General features: G+C 51.9%; 3 non-coding genes across 3 annotated transcripts; all 3 read left to right on the forward strand.

The window, feature by feature from the left end:
* Positions 1-12,045: 12,045 nt before the first annotated feature.
* On the forward strand, positions 12,046-12,118 carry trnav-cac (transfer RNA valine (anticodon CAC)). The gene has a single exon. It is a non-coding gene; the product is annotated as a tRNA-Val (tRNA).
* A 2,810-nt stretch (positions 12,119-14,928) lies between these two features.
* Positions 14,929-15,000, forward strand: trnae-uuc (transfer RNA glutamic acid (anticodon UUC)). Its single transcript has one exon. It is a non-coding gene; the product is annotated as a tRNA-Glu (tRNA).
* Positions 15,001-15,453: 453 nt separating this feature from the next.
* Positions 15,454-15,526, forward strand: trnav-cac (transfer RNA valine (anticodon CAC)). Its single transcript has one exon. It is a non-coding gene; the product is annotated as a tRNA-Val (tRNA).
* The last annotated feature ends 2,046 nt before the right edge of the window (positions 15,527-17,572 follow it).

Consider the following 17,572-nt stretch of genomic DNA (forward strand, 5'->3'; position numbering starts at 1 on the left):
CATTAACACTCTCAACACACACCACAGGTCCATTAAACTCAAATACACCAAGCATGAAAACCAGATAGACTTCCTAGACACCACCACATACAAGGGTTCCTCCTTCAACAACACAGGCAAACTGGACATCAAGGTATATTTCAAAGACACGGACACACACGGCTTACTGCACAAAGACAGCTTCCACCCAAAACATACTTTCAAAGGACTGGGAAAATCACAACTCCTACGCTTCCACAAAATCTGCACACAACAACAAGACTTTGAGGAAGCCAAACACACACTCTTCCAAGCCCAAGCTCTACGCCCGAGAGGATATACACAAAGATTCCTCAGAAATGTGGCACAAACATTTCTAAACAGAAAAACACCTGATGACAGCAAAATAATCCCCCTCATCACAACATACTCCCAACTCAGCGGAATAACCAACCAAAAACTAAAGTCTACATTCACCACGATATTAGAAAACACAAACCTACTGAGGGAACACAAAATCATATCTGCATAACGAAAAAACAAAAACCTACAGGATTATTTAGTCCAAAGCAAACTAAAACCAGTACAAAACAGATCAAATACACCAAAAGCCAAACACTTCAAACAGAAAACAACGATCCAAAACAACAAAACCAAAGAAATCTTCCAGTTGCAAAGGGTGCTCTCAGAAAACACCAATAATGCTGTCTATGGCATCCAGTGCAAAACATGCGGGGTGACCTATGTGGGGGAAACGGGTAACTCCATCCGAACCCGACTGGCACAACACAGGTACAACATCCGGAACCAGCGGGAAAGGAGGACTCACCTGGTGGCACACTTCCTACAGCACGGGCTGGAAGCGCTGGAGGCCACAGGACTGGAGAGCAACCCCAACTGGACAGAGATGGAAAGAAAGAAAAAGGAAATGGAGTGGATCAAAAGACTTCATATTACCTTTCCACAAGGCCTGAACATCAGAAAATAAACTGGGAGGGTTTCAGTCGTTGGAAGGAGAGTGCAACACTCCTTGTCCCAGATGGTCCCTTCTTAGAGAAAATCTGGGAGAAAGAGCTTTGTTTCCCTACCCTGACCCTGTCGATACTGACGATTGCACCTAACCCTAACCCTGACGATACTGACGATCGTACCTAACCCTAACCCTAACCCTGACAAAACCCGACGATCGCACCTAACCCTAACCCTGACGATACTGACAATCATCCCTAACTCTGACCCTGACTCTGCCAGCAGCCACATCACCCTCCAACTAACAACTGGCAACCCACTGAAGTTAAGCAGGTGTGAGCCTGGTCAGTACCTGGATGGGAGACCTCCTGGGAAAGGTTGCTGCTGGAATAGGTATTAGTGGGGCCAGCAGGAGGCGCTCACCCTGTGGTCCACATGGGTCCTAATGCCCCAGTATAGTGATGGGGACACTATACTGTAAACAGGTGCCATCCTTTGGATGAGACGTAAAAGCGAGGTCCTGACTCTCTGTGGTGATTAAAAATCCCAGGGTGTTTCCCGAAAAGAGTAGGGGTATAACCCCGGCGTCCTGGCCAAATTTCCCATTGGCCCTTACCAATCATGGCCTCCTAATAATCCCCATATATGAATTGGCTTCATTACTCTCTGCTCTCCTCCCCACTAATAGCGGATGTGTGGTGAGCATTCTGGTGCACTATGGCTGCCGTCGCATCATCCAGGTGGATGCTGCACATTGTTTGGTAGTGGAGGGGAGACACGATTGCCTGTAAAGCGGGTTGAGTGGAGTGTCCAAAAGAGCACTATGTAAGTGTAAGCAATTATAATTATTAATTAATTACTGCTTTACGCAGAGAGTGGCGGGGGTGGGATGTCAGAGCCATACAACACTTCTTTACGGAGAGAGTGGCGGAGGTGGGATATCAGGGCCTGACGACACTTCTTTACGGAGAGAGTGGCGGGGGTGGGATGTCAGGGCCATAAGACACTGCTTTATGCAGAAAGTGGAGGGGGTGGGATATTAGGGCCTGACAACACTGCTTAACGCAGAGAGTGGAGGGGTGGGTGTCAGGGCCATACGACACTTCTTTACGCAGAGAGTGTCAGGGGTGGGATGTCAGGGCCTGACAATACTGCTTTACGCAGAGAGTGGCGGGGTTGGATGTCAGGGCCATACGACATTGCTTTACGCAGAGAGTGGTGGGGGACGGATGTCAGGGTCGTACGACACTGTTTACGCAGAGAGCGGAAGAGGTGGGATGTCAGGGCCATACGACAACGCTTTACACAGAGAGTGGAGGGGGTGGGTGTCAGGGCAACACGACTGCTTTACGCAGAGAGTGGTGGGGGTGGGATGTCAGGGCCTGATGATACTGCTTTACGCAGAGAGTGGCGGGGGTGGGATGTCAGGGCCTGATGAGACTGCATTATGCAGAGAGTGGCAGGTGTGTGTGTCAGGGCCATAAGACTGCTTTACGCAGAGAGTGGTGGGGGTGGGATGTCAGAGGCTGACGACAGTGCTTTACGCAGAGAGTGGTGGGGGAGATATGTCAGGGTCGTACGACACTGCTTTACACAGAGATTGGAGGGGGTGGGATGTCAGGGCCATATGACAGTGCTTTACGCAGAGAGTTGCGGAGGTGGGATGTCAGGGCTATACGACAGTGCTTTACGCAGAGAGTGGTGGGGGTGGGATGTCAGGGCCTGACGATGCTGCTTTACGCAGAGAGTGGTGGGGGTCGGATTTCAGGGCTTTACGACACTGCTTTATGCAGAGAGTGGAGGGGTGGGTGTCAGGGCCATACGACACTTCTTTACGCAGAGAGTGGCAGGGGTGGAATGTCAGGGCCTGACGATACTGCTTTACGCAGAAATTAGCAGGGGTGGGATGTTAGGGCCTGACGATACTGCTTTACGCAGAGAGTGGCGGGGGTTGGATGTCAGGGCCGTAAGACACCGCTTTATGCAGAGAGTGCAGGGGGTGGGGTGTCAGGGCCATACGACACTTCTTTATGCAGAGAGTGGTGGGGGTGGGATGTCAGAGCCTGACGACAGTGGTTTACGCAGAGAGCAGAGGAGGCAGGATTTCAGGGCCATACGACAGTGCTTTACGCAGAGAGTGGAGGGGGAGGGATGTCAGGGCCTGACAACACTGCTTAACGCAGAGAGTGGAGGGGTGAGTGTCAGGGCCATACGACACTTCTTTACGCAGAGAGTGGCAGGGGTGGGATGTCAGGGCCTGACGATACTGCTTTATGCAGAGAGTGATGAGGGTGGGATGTCAGGGCCTGACGAGACTGCATTATGCTGAGAGCGGAGGGGTGGGTCTCAGGGCCATACGACACTTCTTTACGTAGAGAGTAGCGGGGTGGGTGTCAGGGCCATACAAAACTGCTTTACACAGTGAGAGGCGATGGTGGGATGTCAGGGTCGTACGACACTGCTTTACGCAGAGAGCGGAGGAGGTGGGATGTCAGAGCCTGACGACACTTCTTTACGTAGAGAGTGGCGGGGATTGGATGTCAGGGCCTGACAACACTGCTTAATGCAGAGAGTGGAGGGGTGGGTGTCAGGGCCATACGACACTTCTTTACGCAGGGAGTGGCGGGGGTGGGATGTCAGGGCCATACGACAGTGCTTTACGCAGAGAGTGGCAGGAGTGGGATGTCAGGGCCTGACAACACAGCTTAACGCAGAGAGTGGAGGGGTGGGTGTCAGGGCTATACGACAGTGCTTTCCTCAGAGAGTGGTGGGGGTGTGATGTCAGGGCCATACGACAGTGCTTTACACAGAGAGTGGTGGGGATGGGATGTCAGGGCTAGACGACACTGCCTTATTCAAAGAGTGGAGGGGTGGGTGTCAGGGCTATACGACAGTGCTTTCCGCAGGGAGTGGTGGGGGTGGGATGTCAGGGCTTGACGGCACTGCTTTATGCAGAGAGTGGAGGGGTGCGTGTCAGGGCCATACGATACTACTTTACGCAGTTAGTGGCGGGGGTGGGATGTCAGGGCTAGACGACACTGCTTTATTCAAAGAGTGGAGGGGTGGGTGTCAGGGCTATACGACAGTGCTTTCCGCAGGGAGTGGTGGGGGTGGGATGTCAGGGCTTGACGACACTGCTTTATGCAGAGAGTGGAGGGGTGCGTGTCAGGGCTATACGACAGTGCTTTACGCAGAGAGTGGTGGGGGTGTGATGTCAGGGTCATACGACAGTGCTTTACACAGAGAGTGGCGGGGGTGGGATGTCAGGGCCTGACAACACAGCTTAACGCAGAGAGTGGAGGGGTGGGTGTCAGGGCCATACGACACTTCTTTACGTAGAGTGTGGCGGGGGTGGGATGTCAGGGCTTGACGACTGCTTTATGCAAAGAATGGAGGGGTGGGTGTCAGGGCTATACAACAGTGCTTTCCGCAGAGAGTGATGGGGGTGTGATGTCAGGGCCATACAACAGTGCTTTACACAGAGAGTGGCGGGGGTGGGATGTCAGGGCCATACGACAGTGCTTTATGCAGAGAGTGGAGGGATTGGTGTCAGGGCCATATGACACTGCTTTACAAAGAGAGTGGCGGGGGTGGGATGTCAGGGCCTGACAACACAGCTGAACACAGAGAGTGGAGGTGTGGGTGTCAGGGCCATACGACACTTCTTTACGTAGAGAGTGGCGGGGGTGGGATGTCAGGGCTTGACGACACTGCTTTATGCAGAGAGTGGAGGGGTGGGTGTCAGGGCTATACGACAGTGCTTTACGCAGAGAGTGGTGGGGGTGTGATGTCAGGGCCATACGACAGTGCTTTACACAGAGAGTGGCGGGGGAGGGATGTCAGGGCTTGACAATACTGCTTTATGCAGAGAGTGGTGGGGAGGGTTTCAGGGCCATAAGACACTGCTTTATGCAGAGAGTGGAGCGATTGGTGTCAGGGCCATATGACACTGCTTTACACAGAGAGTGGTGGGGGTGGGATGTCAGGGCCTGACAACACAGCTTAACGCAGAGAGTGGAGGGGTGGGATGTCAGGGCCATACGACACTGCTTTATTCAAAGAGTGGAGGGGTGGATGTCAGGGCTATACGACAGTGCTTTACACAGAGAGTAGTGGGGGTGGGATGTCAGGGCCATATGACACTGGTTTACATAGAGAGTGGCGGAGTTGGGATGTCAGGGCCATATGACACTGCTTTACACAGAGAGTGTTGGGGGTGTGATGTCAGGGCCATACCACACTTCTTTACGCAGGGAGTGGCAGGGGTGGGATGTCAGGGCCTGACGATACTGCTTTACGCAGATAGTGGCGGAGGTGGGATGTCAGGGCCATACGACAGTGCTTTACGCAGAGAGTAAAGGGGGTGGAATGTCAGGGCTTGACGTCACTGCTTTCAGCACAGAGTTGACTGGTGGGTGTCAGGGCCATACGACACTTCTTTACGTAGAGAGTGGCGGGGGTGGGATGTCAGGGCTTGACGACACTGCTTTTATGCAAAGAATGGAGGGGTGGGTGTCAGGGCTATACGACAGTGCTTTCCGCAGAGAGTGATGGGGGTGTGATGTCAGGGCCATACAACAGTGCTTTACACAGAGAGTGGCGGGGGTGGGATGTCAGGGCCATACGACAGTGCTTTATGCAGAGAGTGGAGGGATTGGTGTCAGGGCCATATGACACTGCTTTACACAGAGAGTGGCGGGGGTGGGATGTCAGGGCCTGACAACACAGCTGAACGCAGAGAGTGGAGGTGTGGGTGTCAGGGCCATACGACACTTCTTTACGTAGAGAGTGGCGGGGGTGGGATGTCAGGGCTTGACGACACTGCTTTATGCAGAGAGTGGAGGGGTGGGTGTCAGGGCTATACGACAGTGCTTTATGCAGAGAGTGGTGGGGGTGTGATGTCAGGGCCATACGACAGTGCTTTACACAGAGAGTGGCGGGGGAGGGATGTCAGGGCTTGATGATACTGCTTTATGCAGAGAGTGGTGGGGAGGGTTTCAGGGCCATAAGACACTGCTTTATGCAGAGAGTGGAGCGATTGGTGTCAGGGCCATATGACACTGCTTTACACAGAGAGTGGCGGGGGTGGGATGTCAGGGCCTGACAACACAGCTTAATGCAGAGAGTGGAGGGGTGGGATGTCAGGGCCATGCGACACTGCTTTATTCAAAGAGTGGAGGGGTGGATGTCAGGGCTATACGACAGTGCTTTCCGCAGAGAGTGGTGGGGGTGTAATGTCAGGGCCATACGACAGTGCTTTACACAGAGAGTAGTGGGGGTGGGATGTCAGGGCCATATGACACTGGTTTACATAGAGAGTGGCGGAGTTGGGATGTCAGGGCCATATGACACTGCTTTACACAGAGAGTGGCGGGGGTGGGATGTCAGGGCCTGAAGATACTGCTTATCGCAGAGACCAGAGGAGGTGGGATGTCATGGTTATATGACAGTGCTTTCCACTGAGAGTGGTGGGGGTGGGATGTCATGCCCATAAGACACTGCTTTATGCAGAGAGTTGAGGGATTGATGTCAGGGCCACACTACAGTGCTCCACTCAGGCCTCTGCTTGAATTTGTACTCCTCCTCTCTCTCCCTACCTCTACCTCTCCCTCTCTCTACCTCTCTCCCTACCTCTCCCCTTTCCCCTCCCTACCTCTCTCCCTACCTCTACCTCTCCCTCTCTGTGGGGCCAGCAGGGGGTGCTCACCCTGCGGTCTGTGTGGATCCTATTGTCCCAGTATAGTGATGGGGGACACGATCTGGCCCACCAGCGACGAGCAGGTTACCAGATCTTGACAAAGGGGGCAACTCTTAGTCGTATGAGCTTAGTCACACATCTCAGCGATTAAAAAAACAAAACAAACATATTATGTCCATTACTAACGACTTTTTTTTCCTACATTGAAAGTCTCTTTCCCGGGTGATTTTCTAGCGCGACTGGGGCTCTTCATTTCTCCTCGGTGTCTCATCGCGGGCGGATTTGAAACAGACCACAGAACCTGCCGCTGCAGTGCTCTCGGTTAGGGGCTCTCATCCTGCATCACCAATCTTCCACAGGAGGAACGGAGCTGGATTTCTGTCTGGAAAATAAACTCCAGAGTGAGAGAGAGAGAGCAGAGAGGGGTAGGGAGAGGTAGAGAGAGGTAGAGCGGTAGAGAGGTAGAGAGAGGGTGAGAGGTGGAGGGTGAGGGGGTTAGGGAGAGAGGGAGAGGTAGAGAGAGGGAGAGGTAGAGGTAGGGAGAGAGAGGGAGGAGGAGTACAAATTCAAAGAAGGAGAAAATCCACAACACAACACAGGCGTCGGCATGCGTGGGCTACAAAAGGAACAAGTAAAATGTTTCTTCCGGGCTGAAAAGAGAAGGAAGGAAAACACACCGTTGCGGCACTACGACACGAAGACGCCGAGCCGGTTAAGCACAGCAAACCCAACCTGTTCTCACAAGTTGCTTGCGCTTCAGGCGAAATAAAAGCTGCTGAGCTAAATCAGGAAAGCGGTAACTATTAGGACTGCTCACTGTTCCTCAGGCTGGGACAGGAGATCACACACTGTATTACTATTATTGACAGATAGGCTCACTGTGTCTTCGCTTGGGCTTGAACAGGAGATCACACACTGGATTATTATTATTGAGAGACAGGCTCACTGTCTGTTCCTCAGGCTGGGACAGGAGGACATACACGATATTATTATAGAGAGACAGGCTCACTGTATGTTCCCCAGGCTGGGACAGGAGATCACACTGTATTATTATTATTATTATTATTGAGAGACAGTCTCACAGTCTGTTCCTCAGGCTGGAGCAGGAGATCACACACGGTATTATTATTACTGAGAGACAGGCTCACTGTCTGTTCCTCAGGCTGGGACAGAGGATCACACACTGTATTATTATTGAGAGACAGGCTCACTCTCTGTTCCTCAGGCTGGGACAGGAGATCACACACTATTATTATTATTGACAGATAGGCTGACTGTCTGTTCCTCAGACTGGGACAGGAGATCACACACTGTATTACTATTAATGAGAGACAGGCTCACTGTCTGTTCCTAAGAGTTGGACATGAGATCCCACACTGAAATATTATCATAGAGAGACAGGCTCACTGTATGTTCCCCAGGCTGGGTCAGGAGATCACACTGTATTATTATTATTGAGAGACAGTCTCACTGTCCGTTCCTCAGGCTGGAGCAGGAGATCACATGCTGTATTATTATTATTGACAGATAGGCACACTGTGTCTGTGTCGTTTGGGCTGGGACAGAAGATCACACACTGTATTATTATTACTGAGAGAGAGGCTCACTGTCTCTTCCTCATGCTGGGACAGGAGATCACACACTGTATTATTATTATTGAGAGACAGGCTCACTTTCTGTTCCTCAGGCTGGGACAGGAGATCACACACTGTATTATAAGTATTGAGAGACAGGCTCTCTGTCTGTTCCTCAGGCTGGGACAAGAGATCACACACTGTATTATTATTATTGTGAGACAGGCTCACGGTCTTTTCCCCAGGCTGGGAGAGAAGATCACACTGTATTATTATTATTGAGAGTCTGGCTCACTGTTCCCCAGGCTGGGACAGGAGATCCAACACTGTATTATTATTATAATACGGAAAGCGGTAACTATTAGGACTGCTCACTGTTCCTCAGGCTGGGACAGGAGATCACACACTGTATTACTATTATTGACAGATAGGCTCACTGTGTCTTCGCTTGGGCTTGAACAGGAGATCACACACTGGATTATTATTATTGAGAGACAGGCTCACTGTCTGTTCCTCAGGCTGGGACAGGAGGACATACACTATATTATTATAGAGAGACAGGCTCACTGTATGTTCCCCAGGCTGGGACAGGAGATCACACTGTATTATTATTATTATTATTATTATTATTATTATTATTATTATTATTATTATTATTGAGAGACAGTCTCACTGTCTGTTCCTCAGGCTGGAGCAGGAGATCACACACGGTATTATTATTACTGAGAGACAGGCTCACTGTCTGTTCCTCAGGCTGGAACAGTAGATCACAGTATATTAGTATTATTATTGAGAGTCTGGCTCACTGTTCCCCAGGCTGGGACAGAAGGTCACACACTGTATTATTATTATTGAGAGCCAGGCTTACTGTCTTTTCCTCAGGCTGGGACAGGAAGTCACACTGTATTATTATTATTGAGAGACCTGCTCTTACCTGACTGTTCCTTAGGCTGTTACAGGAGATCATAATCTGCTTTATTGTTATTAGACTGGCTCACTCCTGTCTGTTCCTCAGGTTGGGACAGGAGGTCATACACTGTATTATTATTATTGAGAGACAGGCTCACTGTCTGTTCTTCAGGCTGGGACAGGAAGTCACACACTGTATTATTATTATTGAGAGACAGGCTCACTTTCTGTTCCTCAGGCTGGGACAGGAGATCACACACTTTTCTATTATTATTGAGAGACATGCTCACGGTTTGTTCCTCAGACTGGGACAGGATATTCCACACTAAGTTATTATTATTGAGAGACAGGTTCACTGTCTGTTCCTCAGGCTAAGACAGGAGATCACACACTGGATTATTATTATTGAGAGACAGGTTTACTGTCTGTTCCCCAGGCTGGGACAGGAGGTCACACACTGTATTATTATTATTGAGAGAGAGGCTCACTGTCTGTTCCTCAGGCTGGGACAGGAAGTCACACACTGTATTATTAATATTATTGAGAGACAGGTTCACTGTCTATTCCTCAGGCTGGGACAGGAGATCATACTGTATTATTATTATTGAGAGACAAGCTCACTGTTCCTCATGCTGGGACAGGAGATCACACTGTATTATTATTATTGACAGATAAACTCACTGTTCCTCAGGCTGAGACAGTAGATCACACTGTATTATTATTATTGAGAGTCTGGTTCACTGTTCCCCAAGCTGGGACAGGAGACCACGCACTGTATTATTATTATTGAGATACAGGCTCACTTGGTGTTCTTTAGGCTGGGACAGTAGATCACACTGTATTATAATTATTGAGAGGCTATTTCACTGTTTCCCAGGCTGGGACAGGAGATCACACACTGTATTATTATTATTGAGAGACAGGCTGACTGTCTGTTCCTCTGGTTTGGGCAGGGAATCACACACTGTATTATTAGTATTATTGAGAGACAGGCTCGCTGTCTGCTCCTCAGGCTGGGACAGGAGATCACACACTGTTGTAGTGTGCTCTCATGAGGCACCAGTTCTGTAGAGGTTTGGGCATTTACTGGGACAATTATTTTTGTGGCAGTAAATCACAAAATTGATTCTTTTAATGTTCTTGGAATCCAACCATGCGATATAACTCAAACAACGCACACACAGGTACTAATACATGAGGATACATTTATTAATATATAGAATATGCATGTAAACCAAACAGATCTTATCGAAAGGGTTATCAGAATACAAAAGATATAAATTCATTCAGTTACAAATTTACACATATCAAGAGGACATAAGTTCGGTATATCATTCATTTAGACCGTTTCGTAATTGAACTTGTTTACAACTTCTACATTAGATACTCAAAACAAGTACATAACCCTTAGGAATTAAATTAATATCAACTGGTTGGGAGCAGTAAAGCAATGAAGTTGAATACTCACTGCCGCTAAGCCTGTAATCTAACTGTTTCCGTAGTGTAGCGGTTATCACGTTCGCCTCACACGCGAAAGATCCCCGGTTCGAGTCCAGGTGGAAACAGCCTCTCTTTGCACGCTCCTGTACTTCACACAGGTATTAAACGACTGATCATTTGTTCCCAATGTATTTAAGGTGCCTTCATGCACTCTTGTACCAAACGCACGTTCCTTCTGTACGCGGAGCCGATCATTTGCAATTGGGCAATCAGGACGAGCTCTGTCGGCTCAAAAGCAGCGCAGGACCTGCAAGAACAACAGAAAGATTAGCATGCAGCGGGGGATGCTAGATCTCATCAAGAATCGGCTCCAGCAACAGGGCTGGGCGCATTGTTCCATTCTCCGACCACTCTCGGTGTAAACAAGTCCCTCCTGGTCTCTGCTTGAAATGCACTTTCCTGCGTTTGCTTTGGTGTAACTGGCTTCCCCTGCATGGGCGAATGTGAAGAAGATCCTTAGTAAGTCATTGAAGAAAACCGAGAAGAGGTCAGAGTGGCCTCTGTCGTTCATCAACGATCCAGTCAGGCAGTACTCCTCTGTAAAGCGCCGTTCGTTCACATCGATTGGCTTTTTTTTGCCTTCATTCGCGCAAGTAGTCAAAGCAGACGCCCCTATTCTGCCGTGACCCGGATTCGAACCGGGGTTGTTGCGGCCACAACGCAAAGTACTGACCACTATACGATCACGGCGAGTTACCGATACCCACGTGGCAGGCCGGAAAAGGCTGTGCTCTCTTCGTGTGACCTAATTCGGAAAAGTCCTGACGTTGCATTTCAACTGAGCCCCAGTATACATCGACCCTTCGACACTCTGAGTGACAACTCTCTTGCGCGTTTTCTCATATTTATGTAGTTTGCTTGCATGATGCCCGGAACAGCAGGGGTGTGTGCTCCCATATGGTCTAGCGGTTAGGATTCCTAGTTTTCACCCAGGCGGCCCGGGTTCGACTCCCGGTATGGGAACCTGTCAGTTTTGCCTCCTGCTTTCCAAAAGATCAGCACCGTGTACGAAGGAGCCGCATTAAAACCACTCGAACGTGCAAAACGCGCGAGAAGAGGGGGCGCTTGTTTCCAACCGAAGACTTCTCGCGTGTGAGACGAGCTGATCATCGCTGCAGGAGGTGGGAGGGTTACTCTGGTAGACAGGGCTGACCTTCGGCAATAGGATTTATACTCTCCAAGATGATATTTGCACTTTCTGGAGAGGCGATTTTCTCCACTTCAGTAGCCCGATTTCGTCGATTGCGTGGAGAGGGCTGTAGAATGTGGCGCCGCCTTTCCTGCTCCGTCCATGACAGGCGTGCTGGTCTCTGGAGAGAGAGCACGGTCCATCAGCGCACTCCAATAAAGGCACTGGAAGCAGCTGAATCGCATTGGCGAAGCTCAGCGCTGGGCCGCTGGGCAGGGATTGCCACCGTTTCCGTAGTGTAGTGGTTATCACGTTCGCCTCACACGCGAAAGGTCCCCGGTTCGAAACCGGGCGGAAACAGACCGGCTTCCTTTGTCGGCACGCACAAAAGGGGATTGGGGATTCGCCTAGCGCAGTGATCGAACAGACCCACTCACCTCTTAGTGTGGCGGGATCTGCACAGTGCATGTCGCAGCGCATCCTGCTTTCACTTCAATGCGCGTCCTGATGTACCCCAGTCTCCCGCGTGACAGGTGCGGATAATCACCACTATACTAACGAGGAAGACATCGCTCTCTCCGACCCCCGGCATCGTGTCCCGACCCACCGTGCTGGAAGCCGACGCCTGCTGTGATTCCTTTACGGAGCAGAAATGACAACCGAGGAGCCGAGAGATCATTTTAGCATTTCGCGTCTGAACAGAAAACACAAACGACCAACTCGGAATGATTTGCCTTTGATGCTTTCAAAGCGTTCTTTGTGCATCGAACAGACCCACTCACCTCTTAGTGTGGCGGGATCTGCACAGTGCATGTCGCAGCGCTTCCTGCTTTCACTTCAATGTGCTTCCTGATGTCGAGTCGTGTGCCGTGCGGAGGCTCTGAAAGCGAGAGCAATGAAAAGGTGCACGGCGCTGTGAAAGAAAACAGAGAAGTGAAAGGCAGTCCTTTCTCTAAGGAGGTAAAAGAAAAGCTTTCTACTCCCCGTCAGGGAATCGAACCCTGGTCTCCTGCGTGACAGGCGGAGATACTTGCCACTATACTAACGAGGAAGACACCGCACTCTCCGATCCTCGGCATCGTGTCCCGACCCAGCGTGCTGGAAGGCGACGCGTGCTGTGATTCCTTTACGGAACAGAAATGACAACCGAGGAGCCGAGAGATCATGTCAGCATTTCGCGTCTGAACGGAAAACACAAACGACCAACTCGGAATGACTTGCTTTTGACGCTTTTCAAAGCGTTCTTTGTGCACGACGACTGCGCCGCCTAGCAGATACAGATGGGTTGTACAACTCTGAACTAGCAAATGGAAGAGGGCTAAGCCCCCTCTCTTTTAGCCCAGGTTCGATCTGTCTCCCAGAATCACCAGGGCGCACGCACACACACCCGTGCCGTTGAAGTGCTCTGCTTCATTTCTAAGGGCAACTCAACATTCACTCCTACCCCGAGAACAGAAAAGACAGCGTCCGCAGCAACAACAGCTCAGGTCTCTGCACAGGAGCTAAGCTGCCCCCATCTCCTCTGCTCTGCGGCTCCTGCGGAGTGGAGTCCTGCCTGGAGCCGTGTTTGCAGGCGGCGGCTCCCCGCGCTCTGTCTGTGCGTCCAAGAGCTCCTGGGAGGAAGAGAGAGCCCTCCCACTCGGGGGCTTTTCCACGGTCTGTGTGAGGAGGGGCGGGTGTGTCCAGTAGCTTATCGAGCGGAAGCCTGGGGCGGCGGAGAGCTGTGATCGTGCAGACCTTGAGGTGTCACCTCTTTGTCTGCTTTCCCGCCCCCCCTCCGCCCAAGCTCTGCTCCAGAGTAGCCCGGCAACCCCTCACACCTGCACGTGTCACAACCTAAGGTGTGGTCATGAGACACCCATGGGGTGCTGCTCTGTTCTTGCTAATTGTTTCCTGCCCGTCGCAGGCAGGAGTCCATGCGAGGAAGATGCGCTGGACAGAGCTCAGAGGGCACAGCTGGGTGGCTTTCCTTCTGAGTGACGTTCCTGCAACACTCTCCCGCTCCTCTTGGTGCGCTCATGCCGCAACACAGGAAGGCTGGAGCAGGTGGCTGTGGGCTCTGCGCACTGCCGAAATAGGTCAGTTGGGAGAGCGTTAGACTGAAGATCTAAAAGTCCCTGGTTTGATCCCGGGTTTCGGCATTTTGTTTCATCGCGCCCTTTGTTCCTCTCTCCAGCGCCCCCTGCCTAAAGTGACGCTTCCCTTTCTCAGCCCGAAACGCAAGCGAGACACCAGCAGCGGTCCCTGCAGGTTTCCGTAGTGTAGCGGCTATCACGTTCGCCTCACACGCGAAAGGTCCCCGGTTCGAGACCGGGCGGAAACAGCCTCTTTTTGCACGCTCCTGTACTTCACAGAGGTCTTGAGCGACCGGTCATTTGTTCCCAATGTATTTCCGGTGCCTTCATGCACTCTTGTACCAAACGCACGTTCCTTCTGTACGCGGAGCCGATCATTTGCAATTGGGCTGTGCCGACAGACCAGGACGAGCTCTGTCGGCTCAAAAGCAGCGCAGGACCTGCAACAACAACAGAAAGATTAGCATCCAGCGGGGGCCTCTTAGTGAGCCCAAGATCTCATCAAGAATCGGCTCCAGCAACAGGGCTGGGCGCATTGTTCCATTCTCCGACCACTCTCGGTGTAAACAAGTCCCTCCTGGTCTCTGCTTGAAATGCACTTTCCTGCGTTTGCTTTGGTGTAACTGGCTTCCCCTGCATGGGCGAATGTGAAGAAGATCCTTAGTAAGTCATTGAAGAAAACCGAGAAGAGGTCAGAGTGGCCTCTGTCGTTCATCAACGATCCAGTCAGGCAGTACTCCTCTGTAAAGCGCCGTTCGTTCACATCGATTGGCTTTTTTTTGCCTTCATTCGCGCAAGTAGTCAAAGCAGACGCCCCTATTCTGCCGTGACCCGGATTCGAACCGGGGTTGTTGCGGCCACAACGCAAAGTACTGACCACTATACGATCACGGCGAGTTACCGATACCCACGTGGCAGGCCGGAAAAGGCTGTGCTCTCTTCGTGTGACCTAATTCGGAAAAGTCCTGACGTTGCATTTCAACTGAGCCCCAGTATACATCGACCCTTCGACACTCTGAGTGACAACTCTCTTGCGCGTTTTCTCATATTTATGTAGTTTGCTTGCATGATGCCCGGAACAGCAGGGGTGTGTGCTCCCATATGGTCTAGCGGTTAGGATTCCTGGTTTTCACCCAGGCGGCCCGGGTTCGACTCCCGGTATGGGAACCTGTCAGTTTTGCCTCCTGCTTTCCAAAAGATCAGCACCGTGTACGAAGGAGCCGCATTAAAACCACTCGAACGTGCAAAACGCGCGAGAAGAGGGGGCGCTTGTTTCCAACCGAAGACTTCTCGCGTGTGAGACGAGCTGATCATCCCTGCAGGAGGTGGGAGGGTTACTCTGGTAGACAGGGCTGACCTTCGGCAATAGGATTTATACTCTCCAAGATGATATTTGCACTTTCTGGAGAGGCGATTTTCTCCACTTCAGTAGCCCGATTTCGTCGATTGCGTGGAGAGGGCTGTAGAATGTGGCGCCGCCTTTCCTGCTCCGTCCATGACAGGCGTGCTGGTCTCTGGAGAGAGAGCACGGTCCATCAGCGCACTCCAATAAAGGCACTGGAAGCAGCTGAATCGCATTGGCGAAGCTCAGCGCTGGGCCGCTGGGCAGGGATTGCCACCGTTTCCGTAGTGTAGTGGTTATCACGTTCGCCTCACACGCGAAAGGTCCCCGGTTCGAAACCGGGCGGAAACAGACCGGCTTCCTTTGTCGGCACGCACAAAAGGGGATTGGGGATTCGCCTAGCGCAGTGATCGAACAGACCCACTCACCTCTTAGTGTGGCGGGATCTGCACAGTGCATGTCGCAGCGCATCCTGCTTTCACTTCAATGCGCGTCCTGATGTACCCCAGTCTCCCGCGTGACAGGTGCGGATAATCACCACTATACTAACGAGGAAGACATCGCTCTCTCCGACCCCCGGCATCGTGTCCCGACCCACCGTGCTGGAAGCCGACGCCTGCTGTGATTCCTTTACGGAGCAGAAATGACAACCGAGGAGCCGAGAGATCATTTCAGCATTTCGCGTCTGAACAGAAAACACAAACGACCAACTCGGAATGATTTGCCTTTGATGCTTTCAAAGCGTTCTTTGTGCATCGAACAGACCCACTCACCTCTTAGTGTGGCGGGATCTGCACAGTGCATGTCGCAGCGCTTCCTGCTTTCACTTCAATGTGCTTCCTGATGTCGAGTCGTGTGCCGTGCGGAGGCTCTGAAAGCGAGAGCAATGAAAAGGTGCACGGCGCTGTGAAAGAAAACAGAGAAGTGAAAGGCAGTCCTTTCTCTAAGGAGGTAAAAGAAAAGCTTTCTACTCCCCGTCAGGGAACCGAACCCTGGTCTCCCGCGTGACAGGCGGGGATACTTGCCACTATACTAACGAGGAAGACACCGCACTCTCCGATCCTCGGCATCGTGTCCCGACCCAGCGTGCTGGAAGGCGACGCGTGCTGTGATTCCTTTACGGAACAGAAATGACAACCGAGGAGCCGAGAGATCATGTCAGCATTTCGCGTCTGAACGGAAAACACAAACGACCAACTCGGAATGACTTGCTTTTGACGCTTTTCAAAGCGTTCTTTGTGCACGACGACTGCGCCGCCTAGCAGATACAGATGGGTTGTACAACTCTGAACTAGCAAATGGAAGAGGGCTAAGCCCCCTCTCTTTTAGCCCAGGTTCGATCTGTCTCCCAGAATCACCAGGGCGCACGCACACACACCCGTGCCGTTGAAGTGCTCTGCTTCATTTCTAAGGGCAACTCAACATTCACTCCTACCCCGAGAACAGAAAAGACAGCGTCCGCAGCAACAACAGCTCAGGTCTCTGCACAGGAGCTAAGCTGCCCCCATCTCCTCTGCTCTGCGGCTCCTGCGGAGTGGAGTCCTGCCTGGAGCCGTGTTTGCAGGCGGCGGCTCCCCGCGCTCTGTCTGTGCGTCCAAGAGCTCCTGGGAGGAAGAGAGAGCCCTCCCACTCGGGGGCTTTTCCACGGTCTGTGTGAGGAGGGGCGGGTGTGTCCAGTAGCTTATCGAGCGGAAGCCTGGGGCGGCGGAGAGCTGTGATCGTGCAGACCTTGAGGTGTCACCTCTTTGTCTGCTTTCCCGCCCCCCCTCCGCCCAAGCTCTGCTCCAGAGTAGCCCGGCAACCCCTCACACCTGCACGTGTCACAACCTAAGGTGTGGTCATGAGACACCCATGGGGTGCTGCTCTGTTCTTGCTAATTGTTTCCTGCCCGTCGCAGGCAGGAGTCCATGCGAGGAAGATGCGCTGGACAGAGCTCAGAGGGCACAGCTGGGTGGCTTTCCTTCTGAGTGACGTTCCTGCAACACTCTCCCGCTCCTCTTGGTGCGCTCATGCCGCAACACAGGAAGGCTGGAGCAGGTGGCTGTGGGCTCTGCGCACTGCCGAAATAGGTCAGTTGGGAGAGCGTTAGACTGAAGATCTAAAAGTCCCTGGTTTGATCCCGGGTTTCGGCATTTTGTTTCATCGCGCCCTTTGTTCCTCTCTCCAGCGCCCCCTGCCTAAAGTGACGCTTCCCTTTCTCAGCCCGAAACGCAAGCGAGACACCAGCAGCGGTCCCTGCAGGTTTCCGTAGTGTAGCGGCTATCACGTTCGCCTCACACGCGAAAGGTCCCCGGTTCGAGACCGGGCGGAAACAGCCTCTTTTTGCACGCTCCTGTACTTCACAGAGGTCTTGAGCGACCGGTCATTTGTTCCCAATGTATTTCCGGTGCCTTCATG

This window comes from Atractosteus spatula, assembly GCF_055471065.1.
Source record: "Atractosteus spatula isolate fAtrSpa1 chromosome 10 unlocalized genomic scaffold, fAtrSpa1.hap1 SUPER_10_unloc_8, whole genome shotgun sequence".
Classification (NCBI taxonomy): domain Eukaryota; kingdom Metazoa; phylum Chordata; class Actinopteri; order Semionotiformes; family Lepisosteidae; genus Atractosteus; species Atractosteus spatula.